The sequence below is a fragment of the Ornithorhynchus anatinus genome, chromosome 15 (assembly GCF_004115215.2).
Source record: "Ornithorhynchus anatinus isolate Pmale09 chromosome 15, mOrnAna1.pri.v4, whole genome shotgun sequence".
Lineage (NCBI taxonomy): Eukaryota > Metazoa > Chordata > Mammalia > Monotremata > Ornithorhynchidae > Ornithorhynchus > Ornithorhynchus anatinus.
Genome location: NC_041742.1, coordinates 17,889,008 through 17,914,384, shown reverse-complemented (window position 1 = coordinate 17,914,384; position 25,377 = coordinate 17,889,008). Strand labels below are relative to the sequence as shown.

Below are 25,377 nucleotides of genomic sequence, written 5' to 3'. Positions count from 1 at the left end.
ACTGTAGGTCAGTGACTGTTGTTTTCTGAATCCTGCACTCTGCTTTCTGGGAAAGATGCAGTTTCCGTAGAATCCTCTGTGGTAAACTCAGGTGCGGTGCATTGCAGTGGTACAGTCTGGATGTAACAACTGCATGAACGGAGAGCGTCTTTGTCTTCACGAAAAGACTGCAGTCTCTCTCCGCGAGCGACTAGATACCAATCGGCCGGCGCAACCGAGACGGTCCCATCGATTCTATTCTTTTCATCCCACTTTAATGATCTGCAAACACCTTCCCACAGGATTCTATACTGGGGTTGCAGTTCTGACTAGGTTGTCGCTTTGGGGTCTTTTCGGGCTCCTTTCCATATGAATTGTAGTAGAAATAATAGTGCGTACTCAGTGTGTTCTGGGTGCAAAGCACTGGGCTGAACCCTGGGGCAAAGTGCATAGGTGAGAATCAGACTTCAGTCCTCGCTCTCAGAAGACTCACACTCTTAAGAAGAAGGGAGGGTCTGTGATGGGCACATAAAGGAAGGAGTAGTGAACTCTCCCAAGCGCTTAGTACATTGTTCTGTACGTAATAAGTGCTTAGTAAATACCACTGACTGATTGACTAAAACAACAGAAAGACTGTTTTAAAGAGAAGGACAAGAAGCAATACCATGGAAGTGACAAAATAATGGGAAGCTGTGTGGCCTATCGGAAAGACCATAGGCCTGGGAGTCCAAGGACCTGATTTCTAATCCCAGCTCTGCCAATTGCTTGCTGAGTGATCTTCTGTGTGCCTCAGTGTCTTCGACTATAAAAAAAGTGAGGATTCAATCCCTGTTTTCCCTCCTTCTGACTGGGAGCCCCATGTGGGCAGGTACTATGTCCGACCTGATTACCTTATATCTACCCTACCACTTAGGACAGTGTTGGAAACAGAAATAATAATAATAATTTAAAAAAAATAGCAATAAAGGCCTAAGAGCAATTTCATGATTCTCACCACAGAGACAGACGTACCCAGATTCACAACAGCCACTGCCATAACCAAAGCGAAACCAACGTTCGTAAAGACGCTGCAAGGCCTAAAGGAAAGAGCCGGGGCCTGGGAGCCAGAGGACCTGGGTCCTAATCCTGGCTCCTTCACTTACCTGCTGTGTGACCTTGGGCAAGTCACTTTGCTTCTCTGTCTCAGTTATCTCATCTGTAAAATGAGGATTAAAGCTGCACGCCCCACATGGGATGGGGATTGTGCCAACCCAACTGCCTTGTATCTACCCCAGCACTTCGCATGGTACCTGACACATAGGAAGCACTTACAGATAACATTAAAAAAAAAGCTCCTTAATCTGCTGCAGTGTACTCTCCCAAGTGCCTAGTGCAGGGCTCTGTATACAGTAAGTGCTCAATAAAAACCACTGATTGATTAAAACCATATGTACACTTCATTTCAAGCTTTTAGGTGGCCTGTCAGTCAAAATCCCAAAATGCAACCAGGTGATTATCCAGAATCAAGCAGGACAATGTCACCATCTTGACTCCTAAGAGAAGAAATCTAATTTTTAGGCTCTGATATATCTATCCCCTAACTTTCTGAAACAAAATTTGTCCTTCTTCTTGGAATACTAGAAACCTCATTGGAAGTTTCTTCCATAGATTTTAAAGGAAAACAAACAGAGGGAACCAGTGTGTTGGGTCCCTTTTTTTTCTTTTAAACACAAAATCCTCTGGTGATGGATCCTATTGCTAACTCGGTATTCAATAAACTGAGCTCACTGTACCTGCCAAACATCAAGGCATCGTTCATTTAGAATCAATTTTTCCCAGTCCCTTCGCAAGTTTTGAAAACTCTAGGGAAAAGGGAAAACACACAAACCAAAAAAGCTGACGATGTAGACACGAGTCAAACGGTGCTCTGCATGTACTAAGCGTGCAACAAATACCATTGATTGATAAACTGTGACAGATTTCTCAGGAACCTTAAGGGACCCGTAGCTTTATTCCTACTTCGACAATCAATAACTGGATGTTCAAAAAAAGAACAATGAACGCTTCACGCAAAGGTGTTCTAAAAATACGGGGTTGCTGTTCTATAGTGATTTATAGTTACACACTTTCCCCCCACAAAACCATAAATTATTCAGTATGGACAACCGAGAACTCAAAATAAGCTCCTTAATTGCTTAGATTCTAGTGGTTGCTCTCCCCTTGATTGCCAGAAATGGGTCTCCTTCGGCTAAATAAACTTGTCCCTAGCAGCTCACCATTACAAAAGTCCCAATTATCGCAGTAGAATGTTACGAGCCAAGTGAAAACCCATCATCAAATGAAAATACTCGGAGGACTGGAGAAGAGAACCTGGGCATCACAAGAATATCACTACTCTAAATCCTCTGGGTCTTGGGTTGCTTCAAGAGACAATGGGAAGTCAAAACCATTTAAAAGCATGAGAGGGACCGCATTATCAAAGCTACTTTTGGGGGTTAAAGCCCCCTGAAGTTGGCAGCGCGAGGTTTTTATAAACGAAATTCTCCTCATGCCATCTTCTGAATGCAGTCTGAGAGTCAGACTGTTACCAGACACCTCCCATTCGGCTTCCTTTGCATCTCCTCCCGAGGCCAAGGAAAGGAACTGTTACTCCACCTGCAGCCCAAATTCCCTCCAGGTGGTTTCTGTTCATCTTTATTTTTCCTCAAGGTCAGAAATCACCGTGAAGAATTCAAAGAATTCCTGGCCCGGGGGGAGTGTCATTTCTTGAGAAACTAGGTCTGATTTCTCTAAGATGCAGGGAGCCTCTCTTGTCTCAGCCCAGAGATATCTCCGGAGAAGCGAAGAGCTACGATCCTGCTTTTCTCCTTATTCACCCTTTGGCTTTCACTATCTATAAATACCGCTTGCCTGTCGCCCTCATTACAGTTTAACCTCTAGGTCCTCAGTTTCTTCATCTGGTAAATGCAAGGATCATGGGCTCCGCTACTGTTGTATTCTCCTAAGAGCTTAGCGAATTGCTTAGGATTCAATATCAATCAATCGGTTATATTTGAGGGCAGAAGACTGAACTAAATGCTTGGGAGACTATGACATAACACAGTTGGTAGATATGTTCCCTTCCCACAATGAGATGAATACCACTGATGGATTGACGCCTCTTTTTTATCTTGGGATCTGTATTGTATTCTTTCTAAGAATAGAGAAACACTGCTCTATTTTCCTCTATGAAAAGGCAAAAAATACCTTATATTAGTCATAGGGGTATTAAGAAGATTGAATATTATATAGACATATGTACATATTTACATGATTCAGAGGAGCAGCATGGTTTAGTAGACAGAGCCTGGGCCTGGGAGACAGAAGGACCTGGGTTCTAATCCCAGCTCTGCCACGTCTGCTGTGTGCCTTTCGGCAAGCCATTTCACTTCTCTGGACTCGAGTTACCTCATCTATAAAATGGGGGTTAAGAGTGAGAGTTTCATGTGGGAAAAGGATCGGGTCTGACATGATTAACTTGTATCCACTCCAGCCCTTAAGAGAGTGGTTGGCACAGAGTAAGTGCTTAATAAGTACCATTATCATTATTATTACTATGTAGTTATTCTTTGGGCTTGATGAAGAGGCTACTGACTATGAGACTGTTGATTAGTAATTATTATATTGTATTATTTGTATATTATAATCATAATAGTGATTATAATAATTATTAGAAATTATTATAGTGGTATTTGGATAGCTCCTTCTGTGTTATCCAAGTGCTGAGGTAGTACAAGATGGTTAGATGAGACGGAGTCCACACCCAACCCAGGCCTCTCAGCGTATGAGAAAGTGAGAGCAGGGATTTTATTCCCATTTTACAGATGAGGAAACAGGTTCAGACCTGTTTAGAGACTAGCTCATGGTCACATAGCAGCCAAGTAGCTTAGTCTCCTGACTTCCTGTCTTGTTTTCCCCGCTTCTGAGACTGGGATTCCCATGAGGGGCAGGGACAGTATCCCATCTGGGTATCTTCTATCTATCCCAGTGCTTATCACAGAGGTTGGAATGCTAAAAGCGGGGAGGCAGGGTGGAAGAGATGCAGCATGGCCTAGGGGCTACAGCCCGGGCCTGAGAGTCAAAGGGACCTGAGTTCTAATTCCGGCTCCATCCCTTGTCTGTTGTGTGACTCTGGACTAGAAGGCAGTTCCCTTCTCTGGGCCTCAGTTATCTCAACTGTAAAATGGGGATGAAGACTGTGACCCCATGTGGGACAGGGAATGTGTCCATCCAACCTGATTAGCTTGTATCTACCCCAGGACTTCTTGCAGCGGCTTACATGTAATACTTATTCAACAAATACCATAAAAAAAGAAAAGGAAAAAAAAAGCGCTAATATGGAAGTCTGAGGATCCAGGTTTGAGTCCAAGCCCTGCCACCAGCCTGCTCAGTGACCCTGGGCAAGTCACTTAATCTTTCAGTACCTCGATTTTCTCATCTGCAAAATGTGTGTCATAACTATCCTTTCTATCCTAACTCACGGGACCGTTGTAAGGGCAAAAATGAGATAGGTAATGTGACAGCCCTTTTGGAATAAAAGCCCTATGCATTACCCTCCATATTAACATTTAACAAACACCAGATATTTGCATTAGGCTTTAGGCTATTTACATTGGTGTTAGGCTTTCCGGCTGCTCCTGCATGCAGAGTTAGGTTTTATCATTTGATGCGCCCTAATTATATAAGAATGTAGAAATATAGAAATACATCCATATATACCTAAGTAGACGTGCCAGAGGAAGCTCTTGAAGACAAAAATGGATACCTTTTATCTCTTCTTCATTAAGATACACCCTCTCCTCATATCCCTGTGTCACAGTGGCGCTTAACTCCAAATGTCCCAGAGATTCAACTCGCCCTTCACCGCTTTGTACGATAATTACGGTAGATATTCAGCTCTGGGCGAGTACTGTGCTGAGCGCTGGGAGAGATACAGAATCAGCAGATTGGGCACAGTGCCTATTCCCCAGGGAGCTCACAGTCGGGGGGGAGGTGTATCGCAAACCCATTTAGCAGATGAAGAAACTGAGGACTGAGAGTTGAAGTGACTTGCTGAAGGTCAAACAGCAGGGGAGAGGCAGAGCTGGGGCTAGAACATTAAGTGCTCAATAAATCCCAATGATTGATTTATTGATAGAAGCTAGGCCTCCTGAATCCCAACCTCAGGCCCTTACGCAGCAGGTGGGAAATGATCTTCTCCCTTTCTACAAGTCCATACTGAATTATTTTAATTCATTTTGCATGCTGATAGGTGATTATTCCGATTCTAATTCTTCATCTAAAAGTCACCTTCATTTCTGGGGTAGGGTGATTATTTTGTATTGGACCCCGAAAGATAGCCAATGCCCAGTCTGAGAAAATGCCAGACACTAACTGTTTCCCTATATCAGCTGACTCCATGTTCAAAATATCTATTTATACTCAAATAATTCAAATTCCAGGAAAGTCTTCTTTTTGATATTTGGAAATGACTTAACACAGCCATGAAAATATATGCACGGGCCTATGCGCCTAGGGTCACCAATAAATCAAAGTGAGACAAAGTGAAAGCAAGCTTTTGGCCTGAAAGAAATCTAATACACTCAGCCGCACTTCATTGGTTATTTGCTTGGCTTCCGGAGATTCTCAGTACACGGAAAAGGCATGTTTTGAATGCAAGGATATGGCTCTGGGATGAGAAGACTGGGCAAAGAGGAACCTGAAATTTGATTTCAAAGAACATCACATTTCTGGGGACCTCAAATTCCCATTCATTTGAGCTTTTACCATGAAATAGAATTTTTCACTATCTTTATCCAACTGTTTCTTTTACAACTCTCTCTGAAATGTCACAATCTGCTGCTTTTCCAGAAAATGGTTAATCCCTTTACTTCATATCATCAGAACACAAAACACACACAAGTTTTTCAATGCCTTATGAACTCTGTACTTACTTTATTATTTCTATTAATGTCTGTCTCCCCTTCTAGGCTGTTGTGGTCAGGGAATGTGTCTGTTTATTGTTCTTTTGGATTCTCCCAAGACCTTAGTATGGTGCTCTGCACACAGTAAGCTCTCGATAAATACGAATGATGAATGAATGAATACCAACAGGCTCCCAATTTTTTCTTGCCCAAGACCCCAAAAGTCTCTAACAGAATGAGAGACGGTACTGTGCCCAATCTGATCGGCATGAATCTACCCCACTGCTTAATACTGTGCCCGGCACATAGTAAGCGCTTAAGAAATACCATTAAAAAAAAGGAGGAGGGAGAAAGTATCGCATCCCCATTTTTTGCAGCTGAGGCAAAAGAGGCACAGATAAGTGACTTGCCCAAGGCCACACAGGAGGCGAGGGGTGGAGCTGGGATCAGAACCCAGCTCCTCTGGTTCTCTGGCACGGGCTCCATCCATTAGGACTGTTAATTCCCGCCGCTCTGAACGCAAGGGGCAGGAAGGTAGTCGGGGCCACTCCGAGAAGCCCACGTTTGGTGTTGGCCAGCGACAAGCCGATGCGACAGAACTCTAAGCTCCTTGTGGGCAGGGAACCTGTCTACCAACTGTGTTGTGCTGTGCTCTCCCAAAGGCCTAGGAGGGTGCGCTGCACGCAGGAAGCCCTCAATAAACACCCTAGGCCGATTGGTTTCCTAAGATGCCAAGGGCAGTATTGGATTTGCCATCAGAGGGGCAACGAGAAGCGGGGGGTCCTGCTTTGTGAAGCTTTACAATTGGAAGCAGTCATTCCCTCTCTGCCAAATGCAATGACAAATCCCCACGGGCCCGGGGTTGGGGAAGGTATTTAAAAGCCAATTATTATTTAAGCTTTTTAGGGGGGAAAGCAAACGTGCTGCGGTGTTTGGTGACCTCTAGTGGCCCGACCTTGCAAATCGTGATAAAGCCACTGCATTTCCTCCCCAGGGCAACAGGTTCCAACTCCAAAGTCCAGGATAATTTCTCAGTGACCAAGGGAAAAGGCAGTGAACTATTGGAAAAACCACCCTGAATCTGTAAAATGAAATGATAGGTTCACACTATGTTTTAGTCACAATCACTCGATCAATGATATCTGTTATTATTCTTATATATTATTCTAATTATTATTATTATAATGACTGCATTTGTTAAGCACTTACTAGGTTTCAAGCTTTGGTCTAAGCCCTGGAGTAGAGAAAAGCTGATCAGGTTGGACACGGTGCCTGTTCCGTATGGGGCTCACAGTCCTAATCCCCATTGTACAGATGAGGTAACTGAAGCAAAGAGAAGTGAAGTGACTTGCCCAAGGTCACACAGCAGACAAGAGGCAATCGAAGGCATTTATTGAGCACGCTTACTGCGTGCATAGCACTGTACTAAGCACTTGGGAGAATACCATACAAGAATACAACCGACACAATTCCTGCCCGTAACGAGCTTACAGTCTGTCCGCCCGGTGGTTCTCTGGTGACATCATATGTCTTGTGGGCAGGGAATGTGTCTATTACATCGTCCTAGCGTACACTCCCGAGCGCTTAGAACAGCATCCTTCACTCAGTAAAGGCTCGATAAATACCATTCACCGACTGATTTCCCAGCGATCGAACTGATTCGTGGGCTAGATCTTACCCTTCACCGTCTTTATTTCCATGCGAGTGAGGGAGCCTGAAATTTTATTTTAATAAGAAAACCTAATGAGATGTTTTATATCAAATGAAACGGGGGGGTTGCTGCCATAAAGTGCTGGCAATTGCTAGTATATGCTGCTGTACAGGATGTAACAAAGCTGTGCACGAATTAATAATATATTAAAACATGCAACATTTCCTCTCACCTTCTTGTTACATCCCTGATTTCCGTCCAAGAGCCGGCTAAAAAAAATTAGTTGATATTCTCCTCGCGCGGCATTCTCCTTTGCAGGGAGGATGAATCTAGATAAAATTTTGATTTCTGGTTGCTCTATTTTTCAGTAGCGCATCTCCATGCATCTCTGTTTTGCTCAGCAGTAAGGTATGGACAATCCACTTTCTCACCCTGTTTGGATTTCTGGGCCCTCTCAATTTAGCACGGCAGGAGGAAATTGGGAATTTCAATCACTGCATTGATTGGTGTGAGATTTAGGGTGTTTCTCTGGAGGAGAGATTATGCAGGTTTTAGGTGAGCCTAGCTGTCTAATCAGTCACTCAATGGATAGTATCTGTTGAGTGTCTATTGTCTGCAGCCTTACCCTAGGTACTCAGGAGAGTAGGTTAGGGTCTGTTGTCATATTGTATTCTCCCAAATGCTTAGTACAGTGCTCTGCACACAGTAAGTGCTCAATAAATAATAATGTTGGTATTTGTTAAGCGATTACTATGTGCAGAGCACTGTATGAAACCAGAATGGGATGGGGGGCGGGGAGGAGATTGATAAAAACCATCACTAAAAGCTGCTTCAACTGAGAACAGTAATAGGACGAGTTAGAAACAGATTTCAACAGAAGGCCAACAGTCCCTAGAAAAACATCTAAAATCATTTTCTAGGCTCCCGCCTCTTCCTCCACTATGCTATTTAAGAATTCGGCTTTCCTTGCCCCCAATCTCTTCAAAAGGCTAGCAACTCTGAGGAATTGCCTGTGTGCAATAGCAAACTTTCCTCCTTACTCTGTGACTATGAGAAAAAACTATTCAGGCATTTCACTCTCCAATGCCTCTATTCATTGGTGGATCCAAACGGCCAACCTCGAGTGATAGAATGGTCTCGGGAGAATTAATCATTCAGCTTAGAAGGTTTTTTTGGAAGGCAACCAGCGATTACAAGATGTGCTGTGCTATTTGGTCTCATAGAGAACGTGTGGATCTGTCCCAGTGCCGCTGGGCAAGCTGGTTTTTACCTGGCGTCCTGAGAGCGATGGGCCAAGGAGGGCCATCGGCGTGGGAGCCGAGGCTGTCAGATGGGAGGGTCCTCCAATCTCCGATCTTGCAGTTCATAAGCGGACCTTCACCGCCAGGATTTCTTGCTTGGAATCTGGGCCAAAACAAAGATGAGCAACAGACTCAGGCTTGTGATTGATTCCAATGTGGGGGACAGTCCAAAAAAAAAAAAAAAGGAATTCTTGGCAAGGATGCTAACCTGAATGATGAGCTCTCACACAACATGTATTTATATGTTACCAAAGTACACTCCAGGACTCACCTTGAAAATCGGCGTGGCCTCATGGAAAGAGCCGGGGCCTGGGAGTCAGAGGACTGACTCTGTCAACTGCCTGCTGTGTGACCTTGGGCAAGTCACTTAACTTCTCAGTGCCTCAGTTCTCCTTCCTGCTTAGACTGTGAGCCCCACTAGGGCAGGGACTGTGTTCAACCTGATTAGGTTGAATCTACCCCAGCACTTAGTACAGTGCCTGACATGTAATAAGCCCTTAAAAATACCATTTAAAAAAGGAGGAGAAAAGCACAGACAAAAGGTAAAGACTGAGAAATCTGACTGATTGGGAGCCCAGTAGATGGATGGAGATCGCAGAGTGTGGGATCCAGGCAGCTTCTTGCCAACTTCGGGTCAGACCATGTTACCGAAGCAGTATGGCGTGGCGGGCCTGGGAGTCAGAAGGTCTTGGGTTCTAATCTCAGCTCTGCCACTTGTCTGCTTTGTGACCTCGGACAAGTCACTTCCATTCTCTTTGGCTCAGTTTCCTCATCTGTAAAATGGTGACGGAGAATGTGAGGCCCACGTGGGACAGGGACTTTGTCCGACCCGATTTGCTTATATGCACCCAGTGCTCAGTAGAGTGCTTGGCACGTAGTAAGTGCTTAAATACCATTATGATTATTATTATTACATCCTGGTCAGGCCCTCTTTGTACTGATTTCCCCTCTGTGGGCAATGGGATAAATGGGTGGAAGAAGAGGCCTGATGTGCCTCTGTTTCTAAACAGTGCTTTAATCTGGGAGAGGCTCGCAGACGAAGAGTGCCCTCTAAGTATCCATTAACTAATGCTTAATTCTAACTGCCAGTAGAACCTCACTGAGCTAAATGAGGGACTCGTGAATATATGAGAGTGGTCGTAATCAGCACCAGCCCACTGAGAACACAAAGTGCGCTCATAATAAGGGGGCCCTCGCCACTTAGGGCTATCCTTTCGGGACGGGTCCGGTCCTTAGGAAGTGCTCTACAATCCGCAGTGAGTGCGGCATCAGTAATGAGACCGTTCGGTTTGTCTGTGCTTAGAGGAGATATCGCCTCCTACCAGTACGAGCCAGTGAAAGGACACGACGGGTCCAATTCTTCTGTCGTTGACATTCCGCACGTCACCATCTTCCCGTGATTTAAATGATGGTGCCTCGGAACACCCTCCTGACACTCGAATGGCTTCAAATTGCTAGAGTCATCTCCAAGTTCCTATTCATCTCAGGACATCTTGAGGGAAGAGGCGATCGGAGGAGGATCATTCATTAGCAGCATAATCTGTCCCACCTATTTATAGCTTCCTAATTATTTGTTATATAGAGCACTCATTACAGAAGCCCTGGATTTGCAAAATCCCACTGACTGGTGAGTAGCTTTTAGGGATTGGAGGAGCCAACAGGACCATCTCCTTCAAAAGGCCTTCCCTGCCTGAGCCTGCCTTTCCTCTTCTCTCCCTCCCTTCTGCATTGCCCTGACTTGCTCCCTTCATTCATCCCTGCTCCCAGCCCCACAACACTTACGTCCATAGCTGTAATTCATTCATTTCTATTTATGTCTGCCTCCCCCTCTAGACTATAAGCTCCTTGTGGGCAAGGAATGTGTCTGTTGTATTGTTGCACTGGGCTCTCCGAAGCGCTCAGTCCAGAGTTCTGCACACAGTAAGCGCTCAATAAATACGATTGATTGACTGACTCCTAAGAAGCTGTCCTTTGCTTTGGATGATCATACCATTGACGATGAGATCCTATAGTGTGTCTGGAGGAGGCTGAAAACACAGAAGTGCAGTTGACAGACCCCTCCACAGCATGTGCATGGACAGATAGAAGCAGCATGGCATACTGGATAGAGCATGGACCCGGGAGACAGAAGGTCATAGGTTCTAATCCCACCTCCGCCACTTGTCGGCTGTGGGGCCTGGGACAAGCCACTTCACTTCTCTGAGCCTCAGTTACTTCACGTGTAAAATGGGGATTGAGACTGTGAGCCCCTCATGGGACAGGGACTGTGAGACAGGTCCTTGCTCTAGCCACTAGAGCACTGCTTCATTATGGTACCTGTTAAGCTCTTACTTTGTGCCAGGCACTGTATATAATTTTAAAAAAAGGTATATGTAAAGTGCTTATTATGTGCCAGGCACTGTTCTAAGCGCTGGGGTAGATATAAGATAATGGGGTTGGTCAGAATCCCTGCCCCACATAGGGCTCACAGTCTTAATCCCCATTTTACAGATGAGCGAACCAAGACACAGAGAAGTTAAGTAACTTGCCCAAGGTCACACAGCAGACAAGTGGCAGAGCCAGGATTAGAACACAGGTCCTTCTGAGTTCCAGGCCCCTACACTAAGAGTTGAGGTAGATACCAGCTAAACAGGATGGTTACAAACCCTTAGTACAGTGCTCTAGACACAGTAAGCGCTCAATAAATATGATTGAATGAATGCCACAGCCCCTGTCCCACATGGGGCTCACAGTCTAAATCAGAGGGAGGAGGAGTTAATCCCCATTTTAAAGGCAGGTATCAGGAGAGCTTGAGAACCAATGCAACTGAATATTTAACTTTTTTTTAAAATGTATTCCAACCAGGCAATAGGATATGAGTCTGCTTTATTTCCAACCCTTACTGGGTCCACAGCTGTGAGGTATTACAAAATTGTCTAAAGAGCAGAAGAAAAGGATCATAAATCCCTCAGTAACTGAAAGTTGTTGATATAGCAGTAGACTCAGCCTGAAGATTAATTGTTTCATAAGGGATTTTTGTTTGTTTGTTCTGCTTTTTGGGAAACCATAAATGCCTTTTAGAAAAAGTATATTTCTCCAGAGAAAACCCAAAGATTTCTTTTAGGCCACAGTGAATGATTCTGATGAAACTTGGATTACATTTGTTGAGAGACTTAAAACCTCAAATAACTGAGCTTTCAATGTCTCTGTATGTCCCAAGGAAAATCCACTCACGTTTGAAAAATAAAAGCCAAACCACATATTTCTTAAGGACGCCAATGGAAACAGCCTCATTTTCATTGAAAGAGGGACTTGCAATCCTTTCTCTTTTTATCGTTATTTATCCAGATTTCTTGCAAGCCATTTATTTGCAGAATCCACACCGACCGCTTACTCAACAGCTAATGTCAGGGGGTTCTGCCCTTATCACAACATTTGAAACCAGTTTGTTTTCATTCTACATTCAAAATCTAACTCTTTCACTCCATGGAAAACTCTACCACTAAATCACCCAGAATAAGGCTATGAAAAGAGCTTTTCTAGGTATGAACGGAGCCAATAGCAGAGAGCTTTTGAATGAGAAAGATGAGATAGGAATAACTATCATATTTGCATTTTAGATAAACTGGGATTTTTCCACACTTTCTCATTTCACACATCTCTCTGCTTGATCCCTCCATTAGCCATACCCAATACGGAGAGCTCATCCTGATTCAACTGACAGCCTGTCTGACTCTCTTTCCTGTTTTCTACTAAAGATTTGTCAAGATTTAGAAAATTCCAACATTGATGTCAGGGGACATCCACATCCACTGAAGACAGAATAAAGCTTTAGAGTTGAGAGGGAAGGTTGCCTTGTTTGGTTAGGTGAAACAAATTTCACTGACACCCAAGATTTTTGCATTGGGAAAGTGAAAAAGTTGCAAAATAGAATTTAAAAAAACCTGCTCCTGCTTCCACCCTATTTCTCTACCATATTTCTAGCTCTATCCTAACTCTCTATGTGCTTCAGGTCCCTCATCTGCAAAATGGGGAGTCAATACCTGCTTTTTCTTTGTTTGCTTGCTTCTTTAATGGTATTTGTTCAATACTTACTTTCAGTACTTACTATGTGCCGGGCACTAACTGAGCTATGGGGTAGAAACAAGATGATCCGGTTGGACACAGTCCCTGCCCCAAACAGGGCAACTGAGGTACAGTGAAGTGAAGTGACTTACCCAGGGTCACGCAACAAACAAGTGGCAGGACCGGAATTAGAACCCAGGTCCTCTGACTCCCTGGCCCTGGCTCTTTCCACTAGGTCACAATGCTTCTCTGTTCTCCCTTCTACTTAGTCTGTGAGCCCCAGATGGGACCTGATAATCTTGCATCTACTCCAGCGCTGGCTATGGTGGTTGGCACAGAGTTCACACTTAACAGATACCACAATCATGATTCAGAGTGGAACCGGTTACAAAATCCTCACTAGAAATATGGGAGTTTCTAGCCAGGTCCGCCAAATGAGGGATTCTGAATTATCCGCCTTTCTCGACTTTCAGCTGCAGATAAAACATCTGGCTGACTCTCTCCCTTGAAGTTGCCAGTATTGAAGACCACTGGGATAAATCCCGCTATCTGCACCCTCCGATGGAGATGGAATCCTAAGGATCGGCCAAGTGGCCGCTCTCTGACCAAGGACGGATGGCTCAGTGGTTGGGGACTACAGAAGAGACCCGGCTGATCTGCTAACTGCAAAACTGGAAATTCCCGAGGGGCTGACCTGTTCCAGGAATTACAATTAGGACATCTCTGGGAGTCAGAAAGTCATGGGTTCTAATCGCAGCTCTGCCACTTGTCTGCTGTGTGGCCTTGGGCAAGTCGCTTCACTTCTCTGGGCCACAGTTACCTCATCTGTAAAATGGGGATTGAGACTGTGAGCTCCACGTGGGACAGGGACTGTGTCCAACCCAATTTGCTTATATCCTCCCCTGCATATAGTACAATGCCCGACATAATTTAATCACTTAACATATACCATTATTAATAATATTACTAACTAGAAGAAGTCTGGGCTGAATAGACAGTATTCTCAAGGAGACACAAATCAACTAAAGAGAAATAACTTGGATATAGAACTACAGTATTTTCCCCCAGACGTGCATTCGTTCATTCATTCAATTGTACTTATTGAGCACTTACTGTGTGCAGAGCACTGTACGAGGCGCTTGGAAAAGTATAACAACAGAGAGTCACATTCCCTGCCCAAAATGAGCTTACAGTCTAGAGGGAGTGACAGACATTAATAGAAATAAATAAATTACAGACATGGACAAAAGTGCTGCGGGGCTGGGGGGGGGGGATGAATAAAGGGAGCAAATCACGGTGAGACGGAAGGGAGTGGGAGAAGAGGAAAGGAGGCTTTAGTCAAGGAAGGTCTCTTGGAGGAAATGTGCCCTCAATAAGGCTTTGAAAGGAGGGAAAGTAATCGTCTGTCAGATATGAAGGGGGTGTGCAGAGCATCACGCGAAGCGCTGGGGAGAGGACGAAGAAAAATGAAACCCAATGCCCTACTCCTATTGAACAACTAGAGGGCATCTTAAGCAAACACACGGGCTAACTTCTAGGGGAATACCAAGATGCTATTTCTCTCTCATTTCTGCCACCTCTGTTCTACTGTCCTCTCCCGAGTGCTCGGCGCAGTGCTCCGTAGACAGTAAGCGCTCAATGGATACCACTGATTGATTGATTTGTTTCTCGCTTCTGATTTCAGGCTCGCAAGAGGAGGAGGGATTTTCCCACCTCACTGATTATTAAAGAGTCCCACAGATTTCTCCAGCCTGTAAGCAGCATAAAGGAAAATGTACTGGTGCTGAAATAAAGCCACTGTGAGGGTGCTTAGGGGTTGGTTCTGGGTGTGATTGAAAGCTATCTTATCCTAATATAAATATACCATGCGCTGAGCACCTAGTCGATCAGTCCATCAATCAATGGTGTTTATTGAGCACTTATGTGCAGAGCACCGTCACCATAGGATTGCTCCACTGTACTTTGCAGAAGTAACTTGAGGGGAATCTCCCAGGCATGGAAGAGAAAATAATGATAACACGACTACTACTAATGATGATAATGGTATTTATTTAGTGCCAAGCACATACCTAATGCTGGGGTAGATATAAGACGATCGGGTCCCACATGGGGCTCCAAGATTAAGTAGGAGGGAGAACAGATAATGAATCCTCATTTTGCAGATGAGGAAATTGAGGCCCAGAGAAGTGTATATGATTTGCCCTACATCACACAGCAGATGCGTGGTAGAGGCAGGATTAGAACCCAGATGCTCCGATTCCCAGATCCGTGATCTTTCCACTAGTACACGCTGTTTCCCATCTCTAGCAGGAGCCCCGATCGGATAGTGAGGGAGAAGTGTCCGTGTTGGGAAGACCTGGGCCGAAAACTGGCAATTAGGCCAGAGAAGCCCGCTCTTCCGACGGAAGGTTCAGCAGGGACGGAAGCTTTGCATTTGGACCCCTCGGGGCTCCAGGGGCTATTTTTAAATCCGTAATCACCCTGGGACGGGAGGGAGGACTGATATCTAGGAATTGGGGCTGGGGAGGGGAGGCGGCCGTTGGCTCTGCTCCCTACGGCTCCTCGTCCAGGTGACCGGCCTTGACCGAAGTGTCCGGTGGGAAACGGAAGCAGGCCAAAATGGCTTCTCGCCGGCCTCTGCCTCAGCCTCCGCTCCCACCTAACCTGGCTACACCACTGCCCTAGAAACTGAGAGGCTCAGGATTCTGCGGATGGCTGAACAACAATAACAACAATAATAGAAATAATAATAATAGCTTTTGTTAGGCACTGACTCTGTACCAGGCACTTTAGTCAGTCAGTCAACTGTATTTACTGAGTGCTTACTGTGTGTAGAGCACTGTACAAAGTGCGTGGGAGAGTACAATAAAACAGACACATTCCCTGCCCACGAGTTTACAGTCTAGAAGGATGAGCTTACAGTACTAAGTGCTGGGGTGGATACAGTTAAAAAGGGTCGGACACAGTCTCTGTCCAACATGAGACTAACAGTCTTAGCCCCCATTTCAAGGATGAAGTCACTGAGGTCCAGAAAAGTGAAGTGACTGGTCCAAGGTCCCACAGCAGACAAGTGGCGGAGCCGAAATTAGAACCCAGATCCTTCTGACTCCCAGACCTGGGCTCTATTCACTAGGTCACGCTGCTTCCCTAGTGTATTGTTCTCGCCCAGGCTCTGCACACAGAAAGCTTTCAATAAATACCAATCACTGCTATTTCACTGCCCCTGACTTGCAGTAGCCCGCAGCAATTGGACATGGTGGCTTTCTCCCGCTTCTCCATTACCTCGGGTTGCTCAATACAAATTTCTCCCAAGAGCTGCTGTTTCTTTTTTTCCTCTGGTCAAAGATGACGGTCAAAGGCAGGAAATGAAACAGTCGCCTTTCTCGGACACTGGAGTTGGAGAGAGAACACAGAACGGCATTCTCTTCGGTAATTGAAAGCGAGACTTTAATCTGGATTTGGGTTGGACGGCATCGGATTATAATTAAGGCCATAAATTAACTTGAGCGGGTAGCCGGCAACTCAAGATGTGTGGCTGGAGAGTTCAGAAGACAGATATAGACTGGCTAGAGCTGATAATTAAGTCTCCTGGGATGCAGATTTCATCTGGGAATTGGGACTCCTTGCCAAAAGAGAGGCTGGGTATAATTTTCCTTCAGAATCCCCCAGAGGTTTACAGAGCAATCTTGCAGTTAGCCTATATGTGAAATAAACACGGTGGTTCTCTAAAAGAAACATGCTACCCGAGGACCTCCGATCCCAAGTTTACGGCAATGGAAATCTAGGTGTGCTGCAATGGATAGAGCTCATTTAGAAAAGGAAGCGTGGAAAATGGGAACTTATTTTGGGGTTTAGGAAAAAAACCCGATTTTTATCATTATTTTGAGTTGGCTGGAGAGTCGCCTGTCTTGACACTGACCTCTGGCTCACATCCTTCCTCTGGCCTGGAATGCCTTCCCTACTCAAATCTGACAGACAATTACTCCCCCCTGCTTCAAAGCCTTACTGAAGGTTCATCTCCTCCAAGAGGCCTTCCCAGACTAAGCCCCACTTTTCCTCATCTCCTACTCCCTTCCGCGTCACCCTGACTTGCTCCCTTTGCTCCTCCCCAGCCCTCCCAGCCCCACAGCACTTATGTATAAATTCGTATACCTTCCATTTACTTATATTGATATCTGTCTCCCCCGCTCTAGACTGAGCTTGTTGTGGGCAGGGATTGTCATTGTTTATTGTTATATTGTACTTTTCATTTATTGTTATATTGTACTTTTCCAAGCACTCAGTAGAGTGCTCTGCACACAGTAAGCACTTAATAAATATGAAATTAATGGAAGTGAGGCTGAAACCCTAAAGAGTCTATTTTCTTTCAGGGAATACCCATTCTCTTGATGGTGCTTTCCTTCTGGAGAAAAGCGAGGCAGCCAAGAGAGGACCCCTAGAGATCATGTTATCAATGGAGGAGAGATGTGGCATAGAGCAAACACTGAGGGAAACAATTTGCTTACTGGCTTGTGGCAGTAAGAAGATTTTGCAGAGCCCTGAGAGAAAAGATTCAAGGAAAAAAAATTTGATGTCCTTCTTAGAAATGGAGCTGGATTAATTGTCTCTCACCCCTTCCTCCTCCCCCGGTGACCAACCACACCGTGGTTTCTTTGCTCCCAAAGTGTCTGGTCTTCTGTCTCCTCCAATATTCCTCGACTGTGAGCCCACAGAGGGACAAGATCCGTTTCTAATTCACACCCGTGTACCCTTTCCCCAGTGCTTAGTACAGTGCTCAGCAAAGAGTGTGCTCAATAAACAAATTGACTGATTGATTGAGTATATAAGGTTCCAGTGTTTGGCCAATAGTGCTCATTGGGACTGATGTGTTGTCATTTGAAAATAATAATAATGATGGTGGTATTTTTTATGGTATGTATTAAGCGCTTACTATGTGCCATTTCCTCATCTGTAAAATGGAGACTTGATGCCTGCTCTCTCTCCAATTTAGACTGGGAGTTCCACATAGGCAGAGACTATGTCCAACTTGATTAGCTTGCATTTATCCCAGTGCTTAGAATGGTGCTGTTGCATTGTACTACCCAAGCACTTAGGTAGTAATAATTGTTTCACACATTGTAGGCACCGAACAAATACTATAATAATAATGATAATTTCAATTTCTGAATATGCAGCTGAAAATTACCATCTGGGTTCCATCCTAATTTCCTCGAGAATCTGATTCATGGAGGCTCCATTACGTTTCAGTGTGACTGAAATAATAATAATTATTAATAATTATAACAATTGCAGTATTTGTAAATCACTTACTAGGAACCAGGCACTGTACTAAGCGCTGGGTGGATACAAGGAAATAGGGTTGGACACAGTCCCTGTCCCACATGGGGCTCAGTCTCCAATCCCCATTTGACAGATGAGGTAACTGAGGCACAGAGAAGTAAAATGGCTTGCCCAAGGTCACACAGCAGAAAAGTGGCAGAACTAGGATAAGCATCTATGACCTTGCGACTCCCTGGCTGTTGCTCTAGCCACTATACCACAACATCTTTTCAGCATCTACACTGTTAACCCCCAAGCTATCTGAGGAAGGGCTGATTTCAGCAACCCGATGCCTTGGGAGAATGACAATAAATAGTTCACTAGAAGAAGCAAGGGAACAGGAATCCTTTGGGTTAGGGAAAGGAAACATTGCTTATCAGGATCTGAGGAGACTCAGTTTACAAATCCTCCCATTACAGACTCCTCTTCTATCTCCCATATCTCCAGCACAATCTCCAGGCCTGGCTGCCTAGAGAGGAGAATGAGCAGTATGAGTCTGTTATACTGTTAAATCGTCCTCTCCCAAGAGCTCAGAACAGTGCTCTGCACACGGGAAGCACTCAATATATACGACTGAATAAAGACTGATTCAGCAACCGGTGGGATGTATAAAACCTATCTGGAAATGTGGCAGAGTGGAAAAAGCACGGGGCGGAGAATCAGCAGGTCTGGGTTCTAATCACAGCTCAGCCGCTGGTCCGCTGGGTGACGTTGGCCAAGCCGCTTAACCTCTCTGAGCCTCAGTGTCCTCATCAGGAAAACGGGGGTGAAGATACATGCTCTAGATTGTGAGCCCCTTGTCGGATCGGGACTACATCCCATCTAATTCTCCATGATCAGCCGCGGTGTTGGCACACAGCCCTCAGTTGATATCATAATTAATATAACAATTAATAATTATCGCTATGATTTTCATTACGCGTTCCTAAAGTCTGGGTACATACAAGTTAATCAGGGCGGCCACCGTCCCTGTCCGACATTGGGCTCACAGTCCGAGGGGGAGGGAAAACAGATACTGAATCCCCATTTTACAGTGGAGGAAATTGAAGTGGATCAAAGAGAAACTCCTTAGCATTAGCTTTAAAGCCCTCAATCACCTTGTCCCCTCCTAACTCTCCTTGCTACTCTCCTACTCCAACCCAGCCCACACACTTCGCTCCTCTAATGTTAACCTTCTCAATGTACCTTGATCTCATCTATCTCGCAGCCTTCTCTCGCCTAAGACCTACATACATCTGGGCTGAAATGTCCTCCTTCTTCATATCCTACTGACAATCACCCTCTCCCCAACTTCAAAGCCTGACTGAAGGCACATCTCCTCCAAGAGGCCTTCCCTAAGCCCTCCTTTCCTCTTCTCCAACTCCCTTCTGCCTCACCCTGACTTGCTTTCTTTATTCATCCCCCTCCCAGTCCCACAGCACTTCTGTCCATATCAGTCATTTATTTATTTCTATTAATGTCTGTCTCCGCCTCGGGATTGTAAGGTCGTCGTGGGCAGGGAATGTTTCTGTTTACTGAACTCTCCCAGGGGGTGGAAAGCCTTCTTGCCTTTCGGGTGAACATCTGGAGAGAAAAAGAGTTGGAATTCTTCACCGAATCCATCCGCGTCACCCCCGGCTTGACCAACGGAGCCTCTTTCCACTAGCCTATGCTACTTCTCAAACAGTAGAGTTGCTAAACAGAGGAATTACTGAAAGGCACTAATCCTGAATAGTCATTATCAAACAACTGAATTACAGAGTAGTGAAGTCATCAAATAATGGAGATATCACATAGTGGAATCACTGAATAGTGCAGTTGTTGATAGTGGCATTTTCAAATTACGAAACCTTTCCTGGTGACTTGAATTAACTTGAAAAACAAATTATCTTTGGGCTTTGGTAGGTATGAACAAATACGTTAGATAAAAGGATAGAAAGACCTCCACTACAATGTCGATTCCCACGAAAGTTCAATCCCTACCTCAGCGATCCAAGCCACCTGTTGGTTGGCCACAGGCTAGTAGAAAGGGCATGGGGCTGGGACTCAGGAGACCTGGGTTTTAGTCCTGGGTCTGTCACTTACTTGCTGTGTAACCTTGAGTAAGGCACTTAACTTCTCTGGGCCTATATTTTCACATCTTTAAATGAGAATGGGATAATAATACTAACAGCTATGGTATTTGTTAAGCACTTACTGTGTGCCAGTCCCTGGACTAAGCGCCGGGGTGGATGCAAGCAAGTCGGGATGGACGCAGTCCCTGTGCCACCTGGGGCCCACAGTCTCAATCCCCATTTTACAGAGAAGTGAAGCCCAGAGGCCCGTGGTCACGTAGCAGACGAGTGGCAGAACCGGGATAAGAACCCATGACCTTCTGACTCACAGGCCTGTGGTCTATGCCCTACACCTTACTACTTCTCACGGTTTTTCCTTCCTCTGAGACTGAGAGTCCTATGCAGGGCAGGACCTGCATCCAATGAGATGGTCCTGTAGCGATTGTAGTGCTTGGTTAGAGTTAAGGTAATTAGTTGGCTTACGGACTAGTGGAAAGAGCAGGAGACTGGGAATCAAGAGGCTAGAACTGCCACTTACTTGCCATATAATCTTCTCACTTTTCTGCCCAGTTAGTACAGAATAAACACCATCTTCATCGTGATCATAAATTTAAACAGCGGACAAGTGGTGGAGCCGGGATGACAACCCAGGTGCTTCGGTTTCCCAGGCCCGTGCTCTATCGACTAAGCCACCTCACCCCCTCCTACCTCACCTAGTCCACACACTTTGCTACTCCAAGGCTAACCTCCTCACTGTACCTCGATCTCATCTATCGCTCCACGGCCCTCTCGCCCACGTCCTGTCTCTGGCCTGGAACATACTCCTTCTTCATATCAGACAGACGATGACTCTCCCCACCTTCAAAGCCTTACTTAAGGCTCATCTCCTCCAAGAGGCCTTCCCTGACTAAGCCCCCTTTTCCTCTTCTTCCACTCCTTTCTGTGCTTTCTTGATTTATTCCCTTCATTCATTTCCCCTCCCAGCCCCACAGCACTTAGGTACATATATGTAATTTCATCTACTTCTCTTCAAGTCTGTCTCCCCCTTTAGACTGTAAGCTCGCTGTGGGCAGGGAATGTCAGATATATTGAGAGGAAAGAGCCTGGGCTTTGGAGTCAGAGGTCATGAGTTCGACTCCCGGCTCTGCCGCTTGTCAGCTGTGTGACTGTGGCCAAGTCACTTCCCTTCTCTGTGCCTCAGTTACCTCACCTGTAAAATGGGGATTAACTGTGAGCCTCACGTGGGACAACCTGATTACCCTGTATCTACCCCAGCGCTTAAAACAGTGCTCTGCACATAGTAAGCGCTTAACAAATACCAACATCATCAGTTAGCACAGTGCTCTGCGCACCATCAGCGCTCACTAAATAAGACTGAATGACTACCCCAGCACTTAAGACAGTGCCTGGCATAAAGTAAGCGCTTACCGAACACCGTAAATCCAAGACTGCCTTCTGCATTTGATTGTACTGCAACTTGCTCATTTTAGATTTAAAGTCCGAAAAGAGAAAGGTCACGTCTCCACGGTTGTAAAGCACCAATGAGTAATCATGGGCCGAAGAAGAGCACCTTCTACAGTTCTTACCCTGCCGGTTTAAACTGGGACTCAACACTTGTTTTCTTTCCTGGTTCCTCAGAGCGAATCCTAAGGTTGGTCAATTAATTTCGACATTTGCAAAGCTCGGCTTCAAATCCTCGGGGTGTCAAGGTGCTGCGGTCCCAAGAGCAGAGCCACTTCCCCAAATAAACCTGCTCACGTCAGGCCATGTCGTTGCTAAGAGGAGGTGGAGAGGCGAGGTATAGGGGAGCTGCTGGAACATAGCCTCGGAAACCCTGCTCACCGAAGACAATGAGAACAGTAAAGAGCAATAGGAGCCGGGCTGTTACATCAGCTAGCGGACCGTTAATCTCGAGCAGAATCTACGACCACCTACTGCCTTATCGGGGGAAAGGTTCACCTAAGTTCTACTGTATAAGCTGTGGAAGTGAAATGTTCCAGCAAAGAACCGTCAGAGGAAAGGAGGAACCTAATTATGTAGGGGCAAGACTGCAAGAGGGGTTCGGTGAGATTTCCCTTGGCTTAGTGGATCGAGGACAGGCCTGGGAGTCAGAAGGACATGGGTAATAATCGCAGCTCAGCGACCTGTGTGCCCTTGGGCAAGTTACTTCACTTCTGGGGGCCTCAGTTACCTCTTCTGTAAAATGGGGATTAAAAGCATGAGCCCCATGTGGGACTGGGACTGTGTCCAAACTGCCTAACTTGTATCTGCCCCAGCGCTTAGAACAATGCTTGGCACGTAGTAAGTACTTAACAAGAACCATAATTACTATAATTACCTTTATTATTGTTATTAATCATCTCTAAAACATCTTCACTCCTTTCTATCCATTACTTCTAGGATCAACATCCGATAAGGTTACCTCTGTGTACCAGGCACTGTACTAAGCACTGAGGTTGATACCTGATAATGGCATTGGACACTGTCCCTGTCCCACAGGGGCTCACAGTTTTATTCCCCATTTTTACAGACGAGGTAACTGAGGCCCAGAGAAATGAAGTGACTCGCCCACAATGAAGCCGACAAGTGGCGGAGCCGAGATTATAACCTCTGACCGGCCTGTGTTCTTTCCACTAGGCCATGAGCCTTCTCTGCTCTTGCAAGACCACAGTTTTGTCAACCCGGGGACAACCTAAGGGGTGAGGGAGGTTTCCAAGAAGACTGACAGTGTGGCCTAGTCCCTTCTAGACTGTCAGCTCGTTGTGGGCAGGGAATGTGTCTGTTGATTGTTGTACTGTACTCTCCCAAGTATAGTGCTCTGCACGCAGTAAGCACTCAGTAAATATGACTGAAGGAATGAATGACCAGCACAGACCTGGGAGTCAGAGGGCCTGGTTTCTAATTATAGCTCTGCCAACTGCCTGCTTGTGGGGCAAGTCACTTCACTTCTCTGGGCCTCAGTTTCCTCATCTGTAAAATAGGGATTTAATGCTTGTTCTCTCTCCTACTCAGACTGTGAGCCCCATGAGGGACGGGGACTGTGTCCAACCCCGATTAACTTGTATCTACCCCAGCATTTAGTACAGTGCCTGACAACTAGTAAATGCTTAACAACAATAATAACAATAATAATAATAATAACAGTAATAATACCAGGTTCTAATTCCAGCCAACACATTCCCTGGAGAAACAGAGTCCAAGCTGACACGTCTACATTAACCAACTGAAATGGAGACTTTGGACAATTAACTGGATCAACCAAAAAAACTATCACGTCCCTTATATTGCACCCCAAGTTTTTCTCTAGTTTGAGGAATCAAGATAGACGCTCTAAGTCCCTATTTCACCTTGAGTTGAGCCCTTGAATAAATGCTATGAAATGATCTTTTAAGGAGCAAGAAAAAGTTTGAAAAAGAAAATGTCCCAGGCAGTCTTATACTATGTTGGAAATTCCCAAGTGACCCAACACTCAGTGAATTCCTGCATTCAGTTTACAGGGTGTGAAGACATTTCTCAGAAAAATCTTCAAGGGAAAGCCCCTTATCTAATTTCCTGTGCTAACTGCTGTGTTCTAACCTGCACTCTTTATTTGGTTTTAGTACGTGCACAGCCAACACATTCCCGACCAAGAAACTTACACCATTAACTGAGGGTAATAACTTGACTCATTGTTTGTGTTGCTTTATTATGAAAGGAAACGTTTCTTTACGGTATTTATTAAGTGCTTACTATGTTTCAAGCACTAGACTAAGCGCTGGAGAGATACAAGCTAAGCAAGTTGGACAAAGTCCATGTCCCTCATGAGGCATGGAACTGTAACCCCATTTTACAGATGAGGTATCAGAGGCACAGAGAAGTTAGGTGACTTGCCCCAGGTCATGCAGCAGAAAAATGGTGGAGCCGGGATTTGAACCTGTGATAGGCCTGTCCTCTTTCCACTAGGCCATGCTGCTTCAATTTACAACTGAGACAACACATGGTTTTTAAGATCCCCTTCAAGTACAACTTCATTCTTCCGTCTACATATTCAGGCTTTCAAATGCCTTCAAAGGACCATTTAGATTGTGAAACCGATTGGGAGACCTGATAAATCTGCATCTACCCCAGGCTTTGAGCAATCCACAGCCACCACCATAACAATTCTATTAGGTCAGAAATGCTAGGAAATTGCAGTCAAGTGGTAAGAGCACTGGTCCGGAAGGGGGGAGATAGGCATTCTGGCATTAATTCTGCCAGGATCCTGCTGTGTGACTTTGGGCAAGTCACTTCAATCAATCAGTTGAATTTATTGAGTGCTTACTGTGTGTGGAGCAATCGAGCCATGGAATTTGAGTGCTTCCCATGTGCAGAGCACTGTACTAAATACTTGTGAGATTACAATACATTAGAGTTAGTAAAAACTTCCCCTACCCACAAGGAGCTAACAGTCTAGAAGGGCTGTACTAAGCAGCTGGTTACTAAGTACAAGTGAGCTGGTAGACAAGATCCTTGCCCTCAAGGAGTTTACAGCCTGGAGGGAGAGACAGACATTGAAATGAAATTACAATAGGGCCCATTTGTACCACTGGCTTTAAAGCAATCAATCAGCTTGCCCTCCCCTACCTCACCTCGCTGCTCACCTACTACAACCCAGCCCGTACACTTTGCTCCTCCATTGCCAACCTCCTCTCTGTACCTAGGCTTTGACTATCTCACCGCCAACCTCTCACCCAGGTCCTGCCTCTGGTCTGCAATGCCCTCCCTCTTCATATCCGACCGACAACTACTCTACCCTCATTCAAAGCCTCGTTGAAGGCACATCCCCTCCGAAGTGATCTTCCCTGACTAAACCCTCCTTTTCTCTTTCTCCACTCCCTTCTGTGCTGTCTTGATTTGCTCCCTTTATTTGGAACCCCCTTCCCAGCCCCACAGCACTTATGTCCATAGCTGTCAATTTTATTTACTTCTATTAATGTCTGTCTCCCCCTCTAGACTGTAAGTTCGTTCTGGGTAGGGAATGTGTCTGTTATATTGTCTTCTCCCCAGGACTTAGTACGGCGCTCTACACATAGTAAGCTCTCAATAAATACGGCTCACTTACCGTCCTGGAAAATTAGCGAGGAGGTTAGCATATCTACTTCTCCATAAAA

At 45.3% G+C, this 25,377-nt stretch overlaps 1 long non-coding RNA gene across 4 annotated transcripts in view; it reads right to left on the bottom strand.

Moving 5' to 3' along the window:
• The window catches only part of LOC103170846, a 107,875-nt gene that overhangs the window by 46,523 nt on the left and 35,975 nt on the right, over window positions 1-25,377 (bottom strand). For 2 of the 4 annotated variants that reach the window (XR_003764914.2, XR_003764912.2), the window contains exon 2: window positions 8,822-8,955. This is a non-coding gene — a long non-coding RNA (uncharacterized LOC103170846). Of the gene's footprint in view, window positions 1-8,821; window positions 8,956-13,048; window positions 13,087-16,178; window positions 16,278-25,377 lie in introns of those variants that run through there. The other 2 variants (XR_005660840.1, XR_005660841.1) reach the window with 2 other exon arrangements.